This window comes from Thalia democratica, chromosome 4 (genome assembly GCF_965202585.1).
Source record: "Thalia democratica chromosome 4, ktThaDemo2.hap1.1, whole genome shotgun sequence".
NCBI classification, from domain to species: Eukaryota; Metazoa; Chordata; class Thaliacea; order Salpida; family Salpidae; genus Thalia; species Thalia democratica.
The window spans coordinates 62,440,309-62,463,476 of record NC_139168.1 but is presented as its reverse complement, the minus strand read 5'-3'; the positions used below and the strand labels follow the sequence as shown (position 1 = coordinate 62,463,476).

The window sequence follows — 23,168 nt, the reverse complement described above, 5'->3', positions numbered from 1 at the left end:
AATGGATTAATTTGTAGTATAAATGGTAGCTTTCACTTGTAATACTCAGTTTTTATAAAAATTATATCGTGTGACGTATTTGTTTAAAAATTACTTAAAAGTTCTAAATTATTAAATTTTATACCTAGAAACAGTAAATTATAATTGATTGTCGTGTAATTGTGATTGAGATAATACAAGATTATTTTTTCTGGCACATCCTTTCGTTTTCTAAAAGTTTTAACATAGTCATATTTGTAAAGTAAAACTTTAATTTATTTATCCTAACGTTGTTTAACTTTTATTAGCTCTTATAGTTATACTTATATCAAAAACAACAGTTCCTTTAAAAGCTGCTTGCCGGCTGTAGCTATTCAAAATTATATTCAGTAATCAAAAAAACAAAAATATTTTTGTCAAAAATTCCTTATAATAAACAAAAATACCAAATAACAACTCAAAAAACCTCACAAAATAAGTTCAATCTGTAGTACATTTTTTATATTCTTAGGTCAATTTATAAGGAACAAAAATACAAGATTTTATAAGTGTTTTTTAAATAAAACTTGTTTAAGATTTTTAGAGTGGTGAGATTTGTTTAAATGATACTTGATTTAAAAAGAAATAATTAAACAAGGTGCTTGTTTCGATTCGGTTGGATTTTGACTTTGGTTGATTTTGTGTCGGTAGGATTTTGACTCGGGTTGATTTTAACTCGGATGAATTTTGATCGGGTGGATTTTGACTTGGGTGGATTTTGATCGGGTGGATTTTGACTCGGGTGAATTTTGACTCGGGTTGATTTTGATCATGTGGATTTTGAACGCGGGTGGATTTTGATCGGGTTGATTTTGATCGGGTGGATTTTGAACCGGGTGGATTTTGATCGGGTGGATTTTGAACCGGGTGGATTTTGATCGGGTGAATTTTGAAACGGGTGGATTTAGAGTCGGGTTGATTTTGATCGGGTGGATTTTGAACCGGGTGGATTTTAATCGGGTGGATTTTAACTCGGGTGGATTTTGATCGGGTGGATTTTGATCGGATGGATTTTGATCGGGTGGATTTTGACTCGGGTTGATTTTGATCGGATAGATTTTGACTCGGGTGGATTTTGATCGGGTGGATTTTGACCCGGGTGGATTTTGATCGGGTGGATTTTGAACCGGGTGGATTTTGAACGCGGGTGGATTTTGATCGGGTGGATTTTGAACGCGGGTGGATTTTGATAGTATACCGTTTAAAAACATGTTTCATAACTTATAGTTTTAAAAATTTTCAAACACATTTTTACAAAAAATTAGATATAAAAGCAATTTTCATAATATCTACCTGTTATCGTTTAAACTTAGATGTTTTCTCCCATTAAAGTTTCAGTTTTAAAAACCGAAAGCTCTTAATTATCTGCAAAACTTATACTCATTCAAAAATGACGAAATTATTTTCTATTTGATGCAGAAGTCGCCAAAACATAACTTGTGGCCCTCGATGTACTTTTATGTTAAAAACATACCTGTAAAAACCGTTAAGGCTTCTAATTTGGTAATTATTAAATACTAATACTTTATTATCGTTTGGTTTGTAACATTTTAGCTTATAATTGTATTTATTATTGATTACTGCATGTATTTTCAATAACTGAATTATATTTCTTGCGTTATAATACTTCTAAAAAGGTAAGTTAATTTACATTTATTTTGTTTTTCTAAACTGTTGTTAAAAAAATCAAAGCATTTAGATTTACATTGCTTATTTTGACTAAATTTGAGTTTATTTTATAAAATAGTCTTACATGATGTTTGACTTAAGTAATGTATCATTTTTCTATTATATGATTTGAAACTTTTTATATGGTAGATGCAGCTGAAATTGCTTAATTAATATTCTATTAATTATTTGAAATTTTTAAATAAATATATATCTTTCTTTGTTGAGTTTATTTACAAACTAATTAAAAGAATGATAAAATCTGTACAAGAAAACATAATGAAAGCTAGGTAAATACTTATACATCTCCCCCCAGATTTTATCAACAAGGAGATGAAACGACACGTCTAGCTAACAAAACAAATTATTTACAAAATTGCAAACTTAAATACCGTTTTCTGTGCTAACATCAACGAAACAACACTCAAAACGAACGTAAATCACTAAAATGTTACAATAAACATAGTTACAATTTGTACAAAAACATTAATTTTAACAACAGTTTAAACAGGTTTGTATGTACCGCTTTCGGCATCATAAATCTTTCTCCGGGTTCTTACTAGTGATGTACCGGACTCACTATCCGGGTCCGGGTCCGGCCGGATATTGCCATTTTTGTCTGATATCCGGATCCGGCCGGACTCTAGTTTGAAAAAAAAGTCCGGATCCGGTTCCGGCCGGATTCTAATTTGAAAAAAAAGTCCGGATCCGGTTCCGGCCGGATTCTAATTTAAAAAAAAAGTCCGGATCCGGTTCCGGCCGGATTCTGATTTGAAAAAAAAGTCCGGATCCGGGTCCGGCCGGACCCGAAATTGTGGGTCCGGTACATCACTAATTCTTAATAACTGAGTTATATTTATTGCGTTATAAAGCTAAAAGCAAACTAATTTACATTTATTTTGTTATTCTAAACTGCTGTTAAAATAATCAAAACATTTACAATAACATTGCTTATTTTAACTAAATTTGTGTTTCTTTTACAAAATAGTCTTACAAGATGTTAAACTTAAGTTAAATATAATTTTTCTAGTTTACGATTTGAAACTTTTTTTTATGGTAGATGCAGCTAAAAATACTTAGATAAAAGTTCAACTAATTACAGTAACCTCTTGCTTATTTACGCACATTGTGTCCACAGAAAAAATGCGTAAAGATACGAGAGGTATCAAATTTATTTACTATAATGGCTGTTATTTAATATCGTTTCTATTCAAAAGCAGACTAGGTACTTTCCAACTTTTGACAATTTTTCTACTTTATCTATAAATATGAAAACAAAAGATAAAACTATACATACATTAATAAAGGATTAAATTTATGTAAAATAATAATAAATATAGAAAAAATTTATTATTTTATTTAATATATAGATTTTTCCTTTATCTTTGTTTATAAGTGACCTATTTGATATTTAACATTTATATTCTATTCTACTTAGCGAATTCAAACTTTAACTAAGCATTTGTTTACAATTAAAAAATGGTGTGGTGTCTGTATTAAAGTTTGTAATGCTTTATTCATATATAGGGCAAGAGTGCTGTATTATTTATTTGTGTTTTAAACTCTCATTATTTCATTATACTTTCATTATTTAACACAGTCATATTTCTTTCAGAATTTTAATTTAATCTCTTATTGTTAACATAATTTCTGATATACTGAGGTTTAACTAATGTTTATCCATTAGTCAAGGAACACAAGTTTACAGAGTCTAAATATTTGAGAGGTCTGATAGCATTTTAAAATATATTTCAAAATAAACATATACAATAAACCTAATTGGTGCAATATTGAAAACATTTTTTTTTTTTTTAATTTTTTAAAATTCAAAATGCGTAACTAAACGAGAGTGCGTAACGTCACGAGTGCGTAAAGATGCGAGGGGTTACAGTATTTAAAATTTTGAGGTCAATTATTATTTTATACAAACTTTTTTTCTTTTATATTTTGTCAACACCACGAAATATTTTTATTTAAAAAAGCCTAAGATTAAATTAATAAATTTTGTTATAAAAAAAAAGAAAACGTATTGTTACGTCAATAAAATTTCGATGTATAATTTTCAACTATTTTAAAAATATATGTTTTCAAAACAACACGTTTTAAAAAGCACAATGGAAAACGCATTTATTATAAATGATCTTATGAATACAATGCTGACTGCAATAGAAGAAAACTTGTTAATTAACAGTTTCAATGCTATTCAGTAGCAAACTAGCTTTGAAAAAGCGAATGAAGTTGTTGTATCCTATGATGAAAAACCGAATCAAACTTCTTAACTTTGCATTGTAAGAAAAACTGAGTCTGGTTTGAAAACCAAGTCAGAGTTCTCAGGTGTTCCTTCATTTTTTCAAAATGCAGGTAAAGACAGTCTTATAGCGGAGAATTTTGATGTAGTTGAAAATGGTGATGCTCCTCTAAATACTGAGCAGCAAATTAGCTTGCAAAAAGCGAATGAGATTAATGTATCTAATGGTGCACAGTCAGATCAAGCTTTTGAACTTTGCAATGTAAGCAAAACAGTCAAAAATGATTCACAGTTCTTAAATGTTCCTACAATGATACAAAGCGTAGCTGAAGGCCGCTTGATAACGGAGAACATTGGTGAAGTTAAAAATGGTGACTCTTCTTTCAATAAGGTACTTGATCCCTTTGAAAACAATAAAGTGGAAAACAATACTCCTAAAAACGAACACAATAAAATTAAGAACATGTTTTCTATTGATCCAGCAAAAGAGAGTCTAACGGGTATAAAAACACATTCAAGCATTAAAGTGTCTACTGAGCTGAGAAAGCAAAGAAATTTTGACATAGGAGATAGTGATGCATTGCTTTCTGAAAATAATGCTGTTGAGGTAATTAAACTTGAAAACAAAAAATTATTTGATGATAAATTATCTGGAAAAGAGAAAAAGCTAATAGAAGTGTTTAGTTTCAGCTCACTAAAAAGAGAACTGACACCAGATTATGAAAGCTTGGCTGATTACAGTGAGTTTTTTCTCACTAAAAGTCCTGGCATTGAAAGTTACTTTCAAACAGACATTAAAAGCTGTAGCTTAGCAAAAACATCAAATAGTAATAAGTCGAACGTTTTGATAAAAGACAGTGGTCGAAAGACTAAACCGAAGTCAAAACGGTTCAGATGGTTTAGATCAAATCGAGTTTCTCCCGACCAGTTGCAGGCTGAAGCGAAAACTAAGTCAAAGGCGAAGAGGCTAGCTTCGAGTTTTGCTAAAGGACTGAGAAGTTCATTCAACAATGTAAGGAAAGCTTACAAAAGCAGAATACGATTAAATTTGATGGTTTTATGTCCTTTACCTTTATTTTTGAGGTGCTGGTAACTTTTTAAATACTACAATAAATTTTGAGACGTAAACTATTTGTATTTTCTGTATATATCTGTGTTACTTAACTAAAATTAAATATATTAAATATATTAAAGTATAGTTATCTAATTGTATCAACAAATAAAATACAAACGAGCGTTATAACTTAATTAAATTTAATTTTTGCTCGATAAAAGTATATTATATATTAAGGCTTATTAGAAAAACAGATATTAGGCTGAAACAGTGTGCACTTTTAATAACTTTAACATTTAAATTTTTATTAGAATAAAAAATCATATTTATTAAATTTAATTAGATTTTTTTAGCACAGATCAATCATTTGTTAATTTAACTGAATTTATACACAATGTTTTCACCAACCCATTAAATTTATTTTTATTATTGTTGAAATAATGTTTGTTTCTTTCAGAAGTTGGCAAACTGCAACCCGCAGTTACTGTTCCTTTAAAAACATACTTTTATAAAAGAATTTTGAAAAAGTTTTGTAGTTAAAACTTACAATTAGGCTCCTAATTTAATAATCAGTTATTACTAATGTTTCTTTATTGAATGTTTTTGATAATTTTTAAACCTTAGTTTTCAAGTTTTTTCTATCTGCAGCCTGGGGAAGACTTTTTTTATACAGTGCGGCCTACGAACAAGTTTATCAGAAAATTAGCCCGTTACTTACTGAAGGCTGCCGACCTTGGTATATATATTAAATGATTTTATTCATTTTGTAATGATTTAAAAAAATTAAGTTCAATTTAGCAATAGTATCAGTCACTTAGTAAGCAAACCAACGTAGTTTTCATTAAATAGAACTTCTTTATCAGTAAATAAAAGACAAATAAGCAAATTAGATTAATTAACTTATAAAAATACTAATATGATAAATATCAGAACTTGAAGCAATGACCGGAAAGTTGGTAGAGAGAAGTAATAATTCGCAAAGTTTAGCGATAAGTCAACTTAAGTAACAATCTAAGTTGTTTTAATAATAAGTAGTTAGAATATCTTTGAAATATTTTCAAAAGTTGAAATCTGTTTCACTTGAAAGATTTAGAATCAATTTACGTATTTAGGACCATATCTGAGCTTTGCAGTCAATCGTTTTTTTCAAGTATTTTGTTATGTATTGTTTTTGAAATAAAGTCGATTAATTGTAAAGCTTAATTTGTTAACTGGTACTGTTTCTTATACATTGATTTATTTTTTTAAGAAAAACAGTTATAACTAACACTAAAAGTTAACAAACGTTGCTTTTAAATAAAAATGTTATGTACGATTATTCAATATGTGAACTGAATACGGTTTAACAAATATTGTTGCCACTAAATTACTTGACTTTAAAAAGTTTAGTTCCAGTATATTATTTTTGCTTAAGTATATAATATAATTTATAATATTTACATTTGTAATACTGCATTCAAAAAACGTTTTTTTTGTTTAGAGTACCAGGGTTGCTAGAGCTCAAAAAAAAAAAAACACATCATTGCTAAAAGGTTGTTTTTCTTTTGCCGCAATTAAAAATAATTAAATCAAACAGTTTTTTTAAGTTGTTGTACGACTTTTTGTTTGACAAATTTTAAGCCTGATGGGTGCATATTTAATTTTTTTTTTGTTAATTTTTCTTTATACAAATTTTAAGAATTCGGATGTGTCTGAAGTAATGTTATTGGCAGTTTCTCCTTTTCGAGAGAGCTATCTTGTATTAAAAGCAAAGTTACGCTTAAACTGGCTTTTAGTTTTTGCTGCGTAGCAGCTAACTTTAATTCATGGCGGCTTTTCGCTGCACTTAGTTGTGAATGGTTTCAATCTTGTTTATCGAATTTAGTTCGCCTTTAGATCGCTTTATGGGTTTTGTTTAAACGAACACTTATTTTCAGCTTCTTTGATTTATGTATTTTATTCTTTTAAAAGAATTGACAGTTCGATTTATTAGTTTTATGTTGTACAGTATTGTATCATCTTTTCGTCTCGCAATTTCATTGTAAATATAATCATTACCACAGACTCGAATTACGTTTAACATTAGTATAAGTAACTTATTTATTAAACCTTTAGTAAAAAGTAAGTAAGTCATATTAGTCTACTTATTGACTATAGTTTACTCGTTATCCTGGGGACATATTTTGTACAAGTTAAAGCGCACGTTGCGTTATAAACCAGAACCCTAACATTTTAGAAGTAGAACACCCGTTAGCGATAATGAGAAAAGCATGAAAACGATGAAACATGAAAAACTCTAGTTTTCATATATTTACTACTTATTTTTTTATATTTTTTTAATTGTTTTCACGAAAAAATTTCTACGTATTTATACCTACATAAAGATAAAATTAATGTAAGTCAACTTGTTTAAAAAACCGATCCTAAAAAAAATTACTGACAAGTAAAAATTTTTTTTTTGTTTTTTTATTGTACATTATTTATCTTACAGTTCAAAGTTGTGGGGAAATAGTCTTTTTAAATGTGTAGCATATTTGATTTTTGCGCTACAAAAGTTAAAAATAATAAAAATATGTTGTGTTACGTGTTAATTACTTAAATTAACTGAGTTAATCTAATGGATTTTAAAAGTTTTATTTTTAGAAATAAAACTATGTTTCTCAAAATTGGTAACTAAATTCTTTTCTTGTTGTGAACATAAAGCCTGTCGCCAACACGGATATTAAATTAATTAATATAAAATTTTAATAAAAAAGACAACACCTCAGCGACAACTGCGAGCACCACTGTGTAGCTCTCAAGTTTGAGAACTCACCAGTCACCACCATTTTACGAAGCTGAATCACCAACTTCACGATTAAGTCAATTTGAATTTTGAACTCTGACGAATAAGGTCATACACATCAACTACAGCTGTTTGTCAACAAACAAGTTGTTTCTATATTTAATCCTTTTGTCAGAGCATTCTTTGTTTTTTATTTAAGAATTGTACTATTATTTAAATTTACCGATTGATGACGAACCAATCACCGTCCCCTTGCATGAGACGAGCCAGCAACTTTGTCGTCTAATACAAGAAATTTGTGCAACCAGCTATCAGTTGCACAAAAAAGAATGAAATTCAGGATACGTTTATTTTCATTGTTCAATTGAATTAGAGCTTTTTGAAAATATTTTTTTTTATGTTTACTTAAATTAAACATAATAAACTTTTATTAGTTGTTAAATTATATTTAAATTTGCCTATCACTAAAGTATGTCGTTTAAACCGAAAAAATTGCGATCAAACCAACCCGCAGTTGGTCTTTGACCGATATAAGTTGCTCTGAGACTACTACCAAATTGGGCTCTGACAAAGCTGTCAGATCTGAGGCAGAGGTGGATCCGAAGGAAACCGGTAACGTAACTAGTCCACGTAGCAATATTACAAAGCAAAGTGTTTAAATTATTTTCAGTTTTAACGACAGCTTGTTGTTTTTACTAGGATATTTATACCAGTATTAGTCGTTATTATTACTAGGTCTGAATGTTTGATTGTAATATTAAGGTGTTTCTCCGTATATTTGTTGAGTTAACAAAATATATATATATATACTTTATTTAATGTTTTAAATTTATACCGTTATACCTTACTCACTTTACCAAAACATATTAAAAGTTAATCAAAAAGTAAATCTTAAATAACTAAATATAGAAAAAACTATGAAAAAAAGTTTTTTTTTGTGCTGACTCAGCAAATAACAGGAGAAACACCTAAGCGTTTCAACAAAACTTATTATTAATAGTTTTAAATTGGCCTTTTTAAAATTTTTGTAGTAAATATTCGCGTTTATTTAAAACAAACCTAAAATATAAAGTTTCTAAAAAATCTAATTTAACTTTCTTTTATTATGTTGTATAGTTTTAATAAAATAGAAAACAAATTTATATTTAAAACTTTAGATAAGTATATTTTTAGTGTTATTTTTAACACTTAATGCTTCGTAAAAAACACAGCTCTAAACTGATTTACTAATGTATTTGCTAAACTACACTATAAAAAACAAAAATAATAACCTTTTAAAAATATTTTTGAATACAGAAACTTTATATATTTTAAAGCTTTTAGTTTCTTGAAAATTTTTTAAATGGTGAATAATGAATTTAAAAAACCTCCACATTATACAATAAGCATCATCCAAATGGTGAAAGTGAAAGGTTTGTAACAAGTTAAAGTGAAATTAAATATGTAAAAGGGTTGTCTCAAGGAATACTCAGTAAAATACAAAATAATTAAAAATTCAAATTATCCTAGGCTAACTTCAGGTGACTCAAGCTTTTTTGGAAAGTTTTTAAAACTAAGGCAAGTTTTAATGTTTTTTCTAAAAGTTAAATTATATTAAGTCTTTTTGCTATTTTTTTGTATTTTAACTTGTATAAAAGTTTTTCTTCACTATCTGGTTCATACTATTTTCCATTTTTTTCCTTTAAGCTCAACACAACTAAGGCCAATTATAATTAGATTATTTGCCTCAAACCGCAACCTTAAGATGAGAGAAATTAAAAACAGCTTGAACTAGTTTTGAATATAAGTTTACTACAATATTATAATAAACTTATACTTTAATTAAATGAAAAAGTAAACCTGCACTAGAATGAAAAACAGTTTTTTATTTTGAAAAGCTAATATGTATATATTTTTTAAGAAGGTACACTAATTTTTAACTACTAGGTACTGAAACTTTATTTAAAAAGTTATCAATGATATGTTAAAATTTTCAATTTAAGTTATCCTTTGAGTAAAGATACATTTATGTGCAGCAAATTACTTATTTATTTTAATTGATATTATTAATTTTAACTTAATGTTATTACGCAGGTTTTTCGCCTTTCTATTTTTGCATAACTTATATGTTTTTTTTGTATATTTTTAGTTTTTATTTTCATAATTCACCAAAAACAAAATGTATGTCTTCTGCCTAGGCTTTTTAAAGTGTGGTAGCAAATTCTAATTTCTGTTAAATGAAGAACTTTTCAAAATAGTGTAAGAGTTAATCAAAAGTTTAAAAATTTATTATGATACAAGTAAATGTTCATGGCATGAAGTTTAGTTATTAATACTTTTTTATTTAATGTTCCACAATTTTATCTAGTTTCTTTTAATCTATTGTTTCATGTACAGTGTACAACCCAATGAGTTTATGAATAAAATTTTAATCATTCAGTTGAGTTACAAGATTGTGTTAATAGACAATGACCATTGGCTAACATTTTATTATAAATCACAATAAGTTATAAGTTTTAAACATTAAAAAAAAGGTAAAAGTATGTTAAATAACTGCAATTTTTGAATTAAAATTGTTAACTAAAATTAATTAATTAAAAATCGATAAAACTAAATTTGTAACTAAGATAAGTTTATTGGCAATAGCGTTAGTATTGTTTAACTTTTTTTAAATATAATAACAAAAAACATTTTAAGTTGAACTGCAACTATAACAAATAATATGCCACAAAATTGATACAGGGTTGCCACACACAGAATACGGTACTCAGCGAAAGTCAGGATATTTTGAAATTCTAGAAATACTCTGGGAGATTCAAGGTCAATTTTAATAACTCAGGATATTTTGAGATGTAGCTGATCCATTTTCAATATTTATCACTTTATATAACTTATTTTGTGAAGAAACATAACTTTTATTGACTTTGAAATTCACGTCATAAAAGTTTTTGCCTGGTGGTTAGTACATTACTTTACTTAGAAACAGCATTATAATTTTTTTTGTACATAACAAGTTAATACTTATCATGATTTTAATTCATTAATACAAATGAATACCTTTTGTGGTTAGATTAAAGTTGTTCAATTGAAAATTAAAAAACAATCAAACTGTTTTCTATCATATAAATAGTTAACTAACATGGTTATATAAAAATATCTAAATTTTTGTTTTTCATATCAATTTATTTAAACTTTTATAATTGAATGTTTAATGCTAAAATTAAATGATCTAATGGTGATGATGACAAACAACACAAAAAAAAACTTTTTAACATATTTTTTTTTGAGAAATCTTATATGAGGGGTTTAAGAATTAAGAGAAAATAAAAAAAACAAAATGATCCTAATGTAAGTCTTCGTAGGGTATGGTCAGCTATATAGATACTGAGTTTGTGCAAGGACAGAGATTCTAGCCTCAACCCTGCTGCTGCTAACATGTAGATCTAAAAGTTTTGATTATAATGTTTTATTTATAGTTCTTTTTTAAATAACTTTATTTTATTGAAAATTTTTTAAGTTTTAAATTTAAAGTATTTAATTTTTATTCTAGGTTTTCCTTTTCTTAAAATATATTATTTTAAACTTAAGATATGTGTTGTGGTTTTCTCCTCCTTCAAAGTTTTTTTAGAGTATGATGTTCTTTATATGATTGTTAGATTGTGTATTTCTTCTTTAGTATAAAATACAACCACTAGTTGTCATCCTTAGTTTGTATAAGTAGCAAACAGAGTGGCATTTAGTATAAGTTAAGTTTAAGTTTAATTCTGGGTTACCACTTAACCTGGAAACCTTGACAAATTTAGAAAATTTAGGCAAAAAAAACCTGGAAAAACCTGAAATTTTAAAACTTTCACATGTTCAGTAGTAAAATTTCAATTTGACCCAAAAAAACTTATAATATAAATAAAAAATTTTGTCATCATCAATTTTTTTTTATTCAAAAACATATTTAAAGTAGCTTTACAGTATCTTTTTAATATTTTTATACTCACTAACACAGTTTCTTACCTTAAACTTAACTTTAAACTAAAAATATACCAAAAATGTGTACTTCAAAAAACCTGGAATAATTTAAAAAAACTTGGAAAAATTTTTGAAAAAATATGTGGCAACCCTGTTAGTTATGGTTATTTGTATAGATATAATATGTTGTAACCATTCAAGTACCCTTGTAAGTTTACTATTTCAGTAGCCCAAAAACTTTGTTCCTTATAACTAGACAAAAAATAAGGTCTTAAAAAATAAATGATGATAGTAAATTCTTTTTTTTTTAATTAGTTTTCAGTTATTTTTCTCTGATTTTTATTTATTTAATTTTTCTGTAATTTTTTACTGTCGTGCAAAAATGTAACTATTGCAAATTTAACCCTTGGTGCAAAATCGTCTCAGTGCAATTTTGTTACTCGTACAAATTTGGCTTCGTGCAAATTTGGCTTTGTTCAATTTTGTGCACCTCTTACAATTTAGGGTTCTCGTGCAATATAGTCTTCGTGCAATTTAGACCCGTTCCCAGGTAGGGTAGTGTTTATTTTCAAACAAAAAAGCAAAAAAGAAGTAGAGTAAATATTCTTTTTCAATAGTAGAAGAAAAGGTAGTATGCAGGGATATCAAGCTGTATTTGATAACTAAATAAATATATCTTTCTTGGTTGAGTTTATTCACAAACTAATTACAAGAATGATCAAGTCTGTAACACAAAACATAGTTAAACTAGGTAAATACTTATACATCTCCCCCCAGATTTTATCTACGAAGGAGATAAAATGGTAAATTTACCTAGCGAAACAAAATTATTTTAAAACAATTAGTTACAACTTAAACACATTTTTCAGGTCTAAAATTCAACGAAACTAAACTCAAAAAGACAAAACATTTAAAAAATTACGATTAACTTAGTTCACTATTAAATGATTTGTTAAAACAAACAAAATGTAACAAAAATTTGAGACTTAATCTTAACTTTTTTTTTCACTTTGCTGAATACAAACATTCAAAAACTTAATTGCTTCAGCGATTTGAACTTTTCAACTTTGAAGAACGAAACCACACGTCATTCATCTAACAATCTTGAAACTTCACTTCATTTGCTGATTAACATTTTTATCATATTTTCGACTTTAAACAAAGTAGAAGGTGCATTACTGATAGCATTGAACACTGACGAAATACTGCTACACTTATTTTCCAAATACTCGATACCAACCAACAGTTTCGAATTTTTGAAATTCAATCTCTGCGTCCTCATCCAAGATCACTTTGAACAGATGGCTGTTAGACTAGTCTGCTGCAAAGTCAACTACAAACTTTAGGACGTTACCATTGGACTGAAACTCATTCATTAGACCATAAAACATTAATTTACAGTGAACATTCCAACTTGACAATAATTGAATATCAGCAACATCGGTGGCATGAAGCTTTTAAAAAGCATCGTAAAGTCTTACAAGGAAACGCTGCAAATAATCCGATAATTTCACACACTCATCCCGAACACATTGTTGTTCGCAGTAAACTTTGGCTGTCTGTTTGCTTTTCTGTAGAAAATATAAGTCAAGAAAATACAGATCAAAGCAAATCCGAGCCATTCCAGTTCAACATCAATTTCGAAGAAAACCATTAGTACAGAAGGAAATTACACCATGCTTCACAAAAAGAATCTTCTTTCTATAAAAACATGGAACATTAAAACTTTTCTTGACATCTTTTTCTCAACCTTACAGAAAAGACAAACTTTTACAGTTGTATGTTTGCCTTTCTCAGATAAGGGATACTACTTAGAGATTTGCAAACAGGAGGGGTAAATCTTCTCAGAAACTTACGATTTTGAGCAGTTAAGCGACCTGATCAATCAACTTTGACAACACATTGATGGCAGTCCTTCACTTCCACCACCACTCCACTATTCCCCCACTTGCTAGGAAAGTTACCTGTTCGATTTAGTATCACGACATGATCACCGCAATTCAAAGGTGGCAAAGATTTTGTGTTCTCACTTATATTTTCCAGAGACTTAACAAAACGAATACTGAGAGATTCTTTCTTTTTATTCCAAATGTCACGCCACATTTTTGAGATCTGCGGGTTATTGTAAGTCATAACACTCTTTCTGACGTAAGGTAATGACTTCTTATCATTTGGAGGTAGGTGAGGATTGCTTTGGGATTTTCGCGATTTCGTCGCCATCCAGTGTGTAGAAATACATTTTTCTGTCCCTGTACCTCCTTTTTCTTCTTGACGTTTTTACGCTCGAACATATTTTTCCTACGACCTTGGCTGCAAAAGTTATCAAAGTTTTGTGTATACAATCCACCAACTACAAGTGCATTTGACTCATCAGCATAATTTTGGTGACTTTGATAAACTTTTTTACGGGACTTTATCCAACATTGTTTGCAGGCAAAACACTCAACATACCTCATACTTTTACTGCTCCAAACAAATTTATCAGTTGATTTATTACATATGCCACAGGGTATTTTACCATTTGGTTTTTGTGTGGTTTTCTTTGAGGATTTGTATGAGAAAACTGAGGCTGTAACAGCAGGTTTCGACATTGCATCACGTGCCATCTCTTTGCCTTCAATAAAACCGATTGTCTCATTGACATTTCTTTCATCTAGATTTTCCCATCCTAGTACCTCTTTACGGATATCCTCATCCACTAAACCTGTTACCATGACATCTTTTAGGATTATGTCTGTAAAATCTATCATTTGATTACAGCCATCCTTTGGGCATTTACATGTGTACGAGCATGTACTGGCTTTTCCCTTTAAGCGGGCGGCAAATGATCTAGTATTTTCAGTCAAATCCTGTCTTGCACTAAGAAAGTCTGATCGTCGTACAACAACTGAAACAGGAATAACTGCAAGCTGCTTGATCCTCCTTAAAAGCTCTTGCTCACTTAAATTAACTACATCTCCATGTCCCTTCAGAATAGCATCCCCTAGATCTTCCTCACAGCACTGGTACAGTTGACGGCGTTTTTCTACATCTGTCATCTCTATGCTATCTTTAAAAATAGTCCACTTTTGTACAAATATGTTCCAACCCTCTTCATTGCAGTCTGTCCCTATTCGAGGACGGTCCATCTTTGGAGGCTTTGGTTTTAAAAAATTTGCACTAATGTGAACATTGTTGTGAATGATAAGCAAAGAGGCAACTACAGAAGAATCGACGTCTGGTGTTTCATATGTGCAACTCTCAAGGTGGCATTTAATCACAGGCATTGTTGATTCAATTCAGCTTGACTTTATCATAAATAAATATATCTTTCTTGGTTGAGTTTATTCACAAACTAATTACAAGAATGATAAAGTCTGTAACACAAAACATAGTTAAACTAGGTAAATACTTATACAATAACTGTTTAAGTTTAATGGAATGTTTTGAGTTTATTTTCTTGTTCATCCTAGCGTTTAAGAGAAAACTCGCAAGGTATTATACTCATACAAGTTAAGATAATGATAAATTAAAGAGTATGTTAAAAATTATGATATTATACTGATAAAATTAAGAACATTGCTTCATATGTCCTGGACATGACATTAAACTGTTCTGGTTTATGACTCGATAACCGAAAGGTTATCTCGTGCACCAGGTCCTTAGACCAAGCGTTTTTGTATTTCAATAAACAATGTAATATAAAACAGCCACAGAGAGTGGTGGGGGCATTATAGCCACAGCCTGCTCAATAAATATTTGTTCCATAGTAGATGTTTATATAAAGTACTTTTTTGTATTTATAATTTTTGTAATTTCTTTTTGTTTTCTTAATAGTTAAATTTTATTCCATTTTATACATTATTAAACAATATTCCTTTTAGATTAAATCATGTATAAAAGTTTTGACCTCATTTAAAGTGATTTTTAAATTAAGATGTTCTTTCTATATTTATCAGTATTTGCAAATGATTTTAATACACTATGTTTATTCGTGTCATGTCTAGTTTTATACGAAGTAGCCCTAAACTTTATTAAATATTAGCATTTAGTTTAACTTAAATTTAAAATATAATTTTAATTAATAATTCTGGTTGTACACTTATCTATGACCTTAAAAGCTATTCTTTTACAGCATACTCTATCTCAATCACTCTATCTTTAACTAGCTTTGTTTATTATTATTGTTTATTAACAAAATCTAACTATATCATCTATGTTTTGCGTTATCATTGATCTCAAACATGTTTGAGACAATTTAAAGAGTTTAAGTTTACACTAAATTATATAAAACATATTTTACAGTTTAAAAATTCAAAAACAAACCGTTCTACTAAATGGAGTACCAGTGCTGTATATGCCTCGATAGATTACTCACAGCAAACGCAGAAGTTTCTGTCACACCGTGTTGTCATGCCTTTCACAAAAACTGCATATCAAGATTAAAAAGAGATAATGACAATAAATGTCCCAAATGCAGAGCTGAATGTAGGGAAAATGAACTGAAGAAAATTCACTTCGATGTATATCAAGATCTAGACTACAGTGACTGTTCAAGCGAAACTATAAACTTTTTTGAAGATATACGTAATCATGAAGAAGAAAAGAAGATAATGATGATAAAAATCATCAAAAAGCTAGACAAAGAAAACACTAGTCTTAAGGCAGCATTCAAAAACATACAAGAAAGCTACAGGACGTGCAAGCTCTTTTTGAAAGGTTTCCAGAAAGAAATCAAAGACGTTCTTGAAAAGAGCAGTAAGCTAAAACAAACAAACAATTTGTTGTTGGCTAAGATAAGAAGATTGTTGAATGAAAAAGAACACGTGAATGAAGAAGAAGAGTCAAAATTAGTCGAACGTGATGAAGTTGATGAAAGAAATGGAGAAGATGCTATCAAAAACATTGAAGCAATAATAAATAAAGGTTTTTTTACTTTGGTTAAATTTTTTATTTGTTAGTACTAGTGATCTACTCGATCAACATTTTAAATTCACAATAAGATCCAGATGAAATTAGATAAAAAGATGAAGATTAACGTTTTATACTTTGTTAGGACAAAATTACTGAATTAATAATATTCTTACATTAATATAAAACTACCTTTGTTAAACATAAGCTTAGTACATTAATAGATTCACTGTTTTAGAAACTTTTATAAAAAATAACTAAAAATAAAAATATATATATTTTCTCGTTGTTGTAAAATTTACAAAAATATAAAATGTAGTTAAATTCTAAAATATTTTATTCAATGATTTTCAGTAAGTTTGCCTTAATTTATTTATATTCAAAAAACTTTTATTTTCTGTTTCTAATATGTTTTTTTTTTTCGTTCTTAAAACAACTAAACTCAACTCATTTGATTCAAAGTTCTGTAAAACATTTATTAAAATTGCTAATTACTTAATAAGTTACAACAAAACAACAGTTGATAATATATATACATAATTAGTTAAAATTAGCAAAGTTTACTTGATGAGTTTAAAACTACTGCAACCGGCTGGATCTACAGTATAATAATCTAGAACCGCCTTGGTTTCAATTTAGGAAAATCCGAGTATAATTCTAACTTGTGAATCCTGTAGATCAGTATTTTTTTACCATACAAAATAACTTGGCCTATGTCTTAAAAAAGGAAGTAATAAATTAGGATTTCTTAATACTTATTTTTTCATTGTCTAATTAACTACTTTTTTGCATTAAATTAAGACACTTTTGAAGGGACTAACAATGAAGATGGAAAAAACAAAATCCTTGAGTACAACGTGAACTCAAGCTTGAATAAAAAATTACTTCACGAAGGACTTTTTGAAGAAGTTGAAAAAAATATGAATGAACTTCATGAGCACGATGTAAAAGTAAATGATTTGATGTTGAGTAAAATTGTAAAGCTCCGTACTGAAAACGAGGCGTTAAAAGCAACCAACGATGAACTAAATATTCAACTAAGAATTTTACAAAAATCTTTGAAAGCAGCTCAAAACCAGGCAGAATGCATGAAAGAAAGTTACCAAAATTTGCAGTCAAAAAATGAAGAGTTGTTGGATCATCTTGAAGTAACAAACAAAGTAAAAGAAGTAGTGGCAAGTCCGGTAAAAAAGAGCGGAGAAACATCATTTGATAACACTCACGACAAAGGTATTATTTTATATTAAAGTATTATACATTGTACTGTATACTAGTATTGATACTATGCTTAAATTACCTTGTTTTTTTAATTTAAGAATACATTGTAAGAATTTTTTATTGCAATAGTAAGTAACCATAAATATTTTTGTATTAATTGAAAATTTTCAATTTTTTTAAACGAAATAGTCTTTATTCCTAAGTCTAAAAATAGTTTTGATGTCTTACCACGAAGCTACTGTTTGCTGGTATGATCAAGTGACGACACCTTGTCTAATTAAACACATTTTCCCAAGTTGGTTGATTTGCTCGTTTGTGATCAGATCAAAAAGAAAACATCAACGAAAGATATCGGAATTATAGACTGAACTTTTGTATGCGCTGCAAGAAAGTTCAAAATCCAACGGTTACGACTAACTGACATATTTTAACAAGAAAACGATATTCGGGTCTTAGTATTTGATCCAATTGTCTTGTTTTAACAAATATGGAGCTTGTGTCAGGACACATAAAAGTTTAGGATATGATGACATTTCGATGACTTTTTATTTCTATAATGTTTAGTATAATTTTGTTTAACTGTTATTAACGCTTGAAGTTTTACAGATGCAGAAAGCAATGAAGTTAATAGTTATATATACATTAGCGGAGGAATTACAGCTAAATATGCTCTCAATGAATGTGTTTTGCAAATGGATAAAAAACTACGCATACAGGCTTGTTTTAAAAATGAGAAAACAGCTAGACGTGAACATCAATGCATTGTAAAAGGAAATCAAATGTACTTGTTAGGCGGCCATAACAGGCGGGAGTTAGTTGACACTGAGATATTGCCTGTTGGAGAGCAACTACCCACTCACACATTTCCTTCCATGCACAACAAAAGGCAAAGTTTCGGAATATGTTCTTTTGCAGATTGTGTTTTTGTCGGCGGGGGTGATCAAATAAACTTTGAAGCCTTGAACAAATGCGAAATTTACAGCTTTGAATCTCGCGAATGGACTGAAGTTTCTAGCATGAATAAGAGAAGATGCCTATTTACTCTGACTTATTTTCAAGGAAAAATCTGGGCCGTCGGCGGTTTGGACTCCTCAAACTCCATATTAACATGCTATGACTCGATAGAGACATTTGACCTGAAAACAAACAAATGGACGACAAGCAATTTGAAGCTGATAACAAAACGTTGCGGGCACAGCACTGTTGCTCACCGCAAAAAACTCTTTGTTATCGGAGGCAAAAACAGACTGTACAACGTTTCTTCGGTTGAAGTTTACTCGAGCGTCACGAATGAGTTCACTTTCGTTGCTCCGATGAACATTGCGCGCCATTGTTTTGGTTGCTGCGTCATCAATTCGAAAGTATATGCGATTGGAGGATTTAAGGATTGTAACTACACTGAAAACTGCTTAAATTTAACAAATGAAGTTGAGGTATACGACATTGAGAAGAATGAATGGAGAAGTGGTCCGAATTTACCTTTTGAATTGTCTTGCTTTGCTTGCTGTGAAACTTTATAATTATTGCTTATTTTACAAGTCTTTACTTTTGTGTAATGTAATTTTCCCGTTGGTTGAGAGTTTTAGAAAATTTATAAAAATAAAAGCAAATAATTTTATTATAGTAGCTTTTAAAGCATTTATTTCTTCATGTCTAGAATAAAAATATTTTTATAAGATTTGCGTCAATAAAAGAAAAAAACGTATAGAATAAAGACTATTAATTAAATAAAAAATATAATTTTTTCTTACTACAGATTATATTAGAAAGATAAAAAAAGAAATATATTTAAAATTTAAGGAAAAAAAAAAAGTTTTGTAAGGAGTATAAAAATTAAAAAAAAGATCCAGTACTACGTAGCTAACTATTTGACGCCATCTATTTCATTTTTTAACTTCTTAAACCTTTTTACATAGTTACGCAGTAGCGTAGTTACGCAGTAGCGGAAATTTCCGCATGATTATTTTAATATTTTAGCGAATAGCCCAATATTTCAAAAGGGTTCAACTTTAGCAACCTTGGCAGAAAATATAGAAGAGGGTTTTTTGTATATTACAAATAGCAGCTAACACCTAAATCTTTATGATAACAGCTTGTTGTTAGTCACAACAACTGTTGATCCACGGTATCGACATTAATTGTTCTCTCCTAATCTCTAGCAAGGGATTAAATAAGCTGCTTAAATTTAAAAATTAGCACAGTTTTAAAATTTAAAAAGCACAGTTGTTGTGAGACTGTCAATATGGTCACTTGTCTCAAGTACCACCAAATAATCCTTAAACTCAACTAACTAACTAACCACAAATGGTGTTCCCAATGGTTTTTTGTCGTTTAATGGCAGTTTTGAAACAGCAAGAAGTGCAGCCACTCACGAAAGCGAGGAACATGACGACAAATTTTAGGACAATTAGTTTCTGCCTACTATATCAGCTCCAATAAAAAAGCGTTCAATACATAATCTTGATTCTAAAAGGATTTGTTTTTCATTTATACTTCATACCGTCAAATTGTACACATCTTTCAATAAAATGATTAACATATTGATTTTGATATTTTCTATGCTTTTCTTTTTAAAACATTTGTTTCAAAAAAATAAAAGCCAATTTGACAACTGTTTATAAACTATTAACATAACTATTGAATTTTTACCACATGTTTTAAATATAATAAAAGTACGTTATTTTAAATTCTTAAAACATTAAACTATTTAAATTAAATAAAAAACTTAATTACTAAAATTTTTCTACATACCATTACATAGATTTTAAATATGTTTTCGTACTAAATAGTTTTTGATTAATAGGTTCATTTAGTTTTCTTTTGTTCTAAACTAATTGTCTTAAAAAAATTCTATGCTTAAATACTAAATATTTAATTTTAGGGAACGGGTCAAAGTTGCACGAATACAAAATTACACAAGGTTACTAAATTGCACTAGAACAAAATTGAACGAAGATACTTTTGCACGAAGTCAAATTTACACGAAGGCCGGAATTGCACAGAGAAACAAAATTGCACGAAGACAATTTTGCACCAAAAACAAATTTTGAAAGGGTTACATTTCTGCATCGGAGTAAAAAACTAACAGAAAAAAGTATAAATATAAAATAAGAAAATTAAAAAACAAAAAGATAAATTAATAAAAAAACTAAAAAAAAAAGCTACCGACCGAGGAAAAGTAAGGGTTAGGGGTAACAGTGATAGAAAAATATTAAAAGAAATAAAAATATTTAAAAAAATAGTTACGACCGAGAATAGGGGTAACAGTGATGGTAAAAAAGAAATAAATAATTTAAATTAATAAAAAAAAAGAAATTAATAGTAAAATTAAATGAAAAACAAAAACAAACTAACCCAATCAAAAACGTTTCCGTGCAAAATTGTCTATTCATTCAAAAATGTCTTTGTGCAAAAGTGTCTTCGTGCAAAAGTATATTCGTGCAATTTTGTGCTCTCATGCAAATTTGACAGTTACCCATAACTTTGTTACTATAAGAATTAAGTTGAATGATTACTTACGATATGTATATATATTAAAACTCTTCAATTAAAAAGTGTTTCAATGACTTTAGTGTAATTTTTAAAGCTAGGAAACTTTTAGATTTAACTTTTGAACTGCACAAACCTTTCAGGAACTTTTTAAACAATCAAAAATGCGGAGTTCAGCTGAAAAACAGAACTCCAATTAAAACCGTGTTCCAACCGCGCTCTCAAGACACGGTTCAAGTCAGGTGCATGGAGCTGGAAGACTTAATTTAAGTAATTTGTTTTTTATTTTATGTTACTCTACTTTTAATGTAATTCAATTTTAATCATCACTAAAATAAAAAAGATTTTGTAATACTCCTATTTTATACAGATTTATAGTAAACATCTTAAACTGCAATTGAACGCATTACGTAGTATTTTAATTTAAATTTGATTGTAGAAAAAAACAAAATTATAAACTAGTTCTAACTTATTTACTTTTGTTTTTTAATTTATAACATTCGGATTATATAACATATATTGTATCTAATATTAAGTATTTAACTTTATTAACTGTGGCTTATCTTTATTAACTGCACAAATCCGCCTACTTATCTTCTATTTTTTTTGCAGTAGTTATATTTTTTTTACAGAACTTCGTGCAACTGTATTAACTTGTTTAACACAGAGAAGCATTTATCATTTCAATAAAGAAAACTTACTGTCGGAATAGCTTTTACTATAACGACAGCAGTGGCGTCGCCTGGTATTTTTTTTAGGTGGTGCAGAATTTAGAAAAAAAATCCCCTACTTTAAAACTCTTTTTTATCTTAAATAAAGACTTTTTTCTACAACAATTACATTAAATTGCTAATGTAACCTGGGAAATTTTGTTTAGAAATAAAACATTTATTTTTTCAAAAAAAAATTATGTAAGAAAATAACTTTAAAAAAAAGGTAAATACTTTGAAATTTTAAGTAAATATAAGAATATAAGAAAAAAATTACTTTAAGTAATTTACAAGACTCAAAAAATGTTAGCTTACTTATGAGTATTTATTTTTAAGAAGGCTTTAAAATTTAAACTAACAGTAGAAAAAAAATTGGACAAAACAAATTTTTATTATATTGAAAAACACAGCAACTTCAATAGTTTTTTTATTGCCTCAACTTAATTTAAAAAATATTTGATTAAACATAATACTAAGAATGGTTATTTTACTAATACTTAACTTAACAAAAAAAAAAGAAATTTCTTATTAGACTTGGCAAGAACATTAAAAAGTTTACAAACAAACAAAAAAATGTATGTACAAACTGCAAGTTTATTTTAAGTACAATTTATTAAAACTCAGTAGAAAATAATTGCTTATTTACTGATGAAAAATGAAAAAAAAATAAACGAGTATCAACTTATAACTAATTAAAATATTTATGTTTGAAAAAAAAAAACAGCTTGACTACTAAGTTAAAAACACAAAAGTAAAATAAGCAAGCTCATAACTATCAAATTTTACGAAATCTCTAACTTACAATTTAGATTAAACAGATTAATATTATAATAAGAAAATACAGCAACTGCAATAATATTTTTTTAGCCTCAACTTTAGTTTAAAAATATTGGATTAATTAAATATCAAACTACTAATAATTGTTTTACTAATATTTAATAATAAAAAAGTCTAATTATACTTGGCAAGTAAATGAAAAAGTCTACAAACAAATAAAATATTGTGTAGAAATTGAAATTTTTTTAAAGAACAACTTACATTACTCAGTAAAGAAATTTAAAATTCATTTATGATAAAAAAAAAATTAAATAAGTAAAAAACTCAAAAGTAAACAAGCAAACTAAATAATATTAAGTTTTACAAAGGCTCTAAAGTTAAAACTAAAAG

At 28.4% G+C, this 23,168-nt stretch overlaps 1 protein-coding gene across 1 annotated transcript in view; it reads left to right on the top strand.

Annotated features, from left to right (window-relative positions):
* The first annotated feature begins 12,021 nt into the window (after positions 1-12,021).
* LOC145833862 (A disintegrin and metalloproteinase with thrombospondin motifs 4-like) overlaps positions 12,022-23,168 on the top strand; it is a 41,127-nt gene continuing 29,980 nt past the window's right edge. Inside the window, exon 1 of the mRNA XM_082941093.1 lies at positions 12,022-12,026. The gene's annotated coding sequence lies outside the window, so the exon portion shown is untranslated. The remainder of the gene's footprint in view (positions 12,027-23,168) is intronic.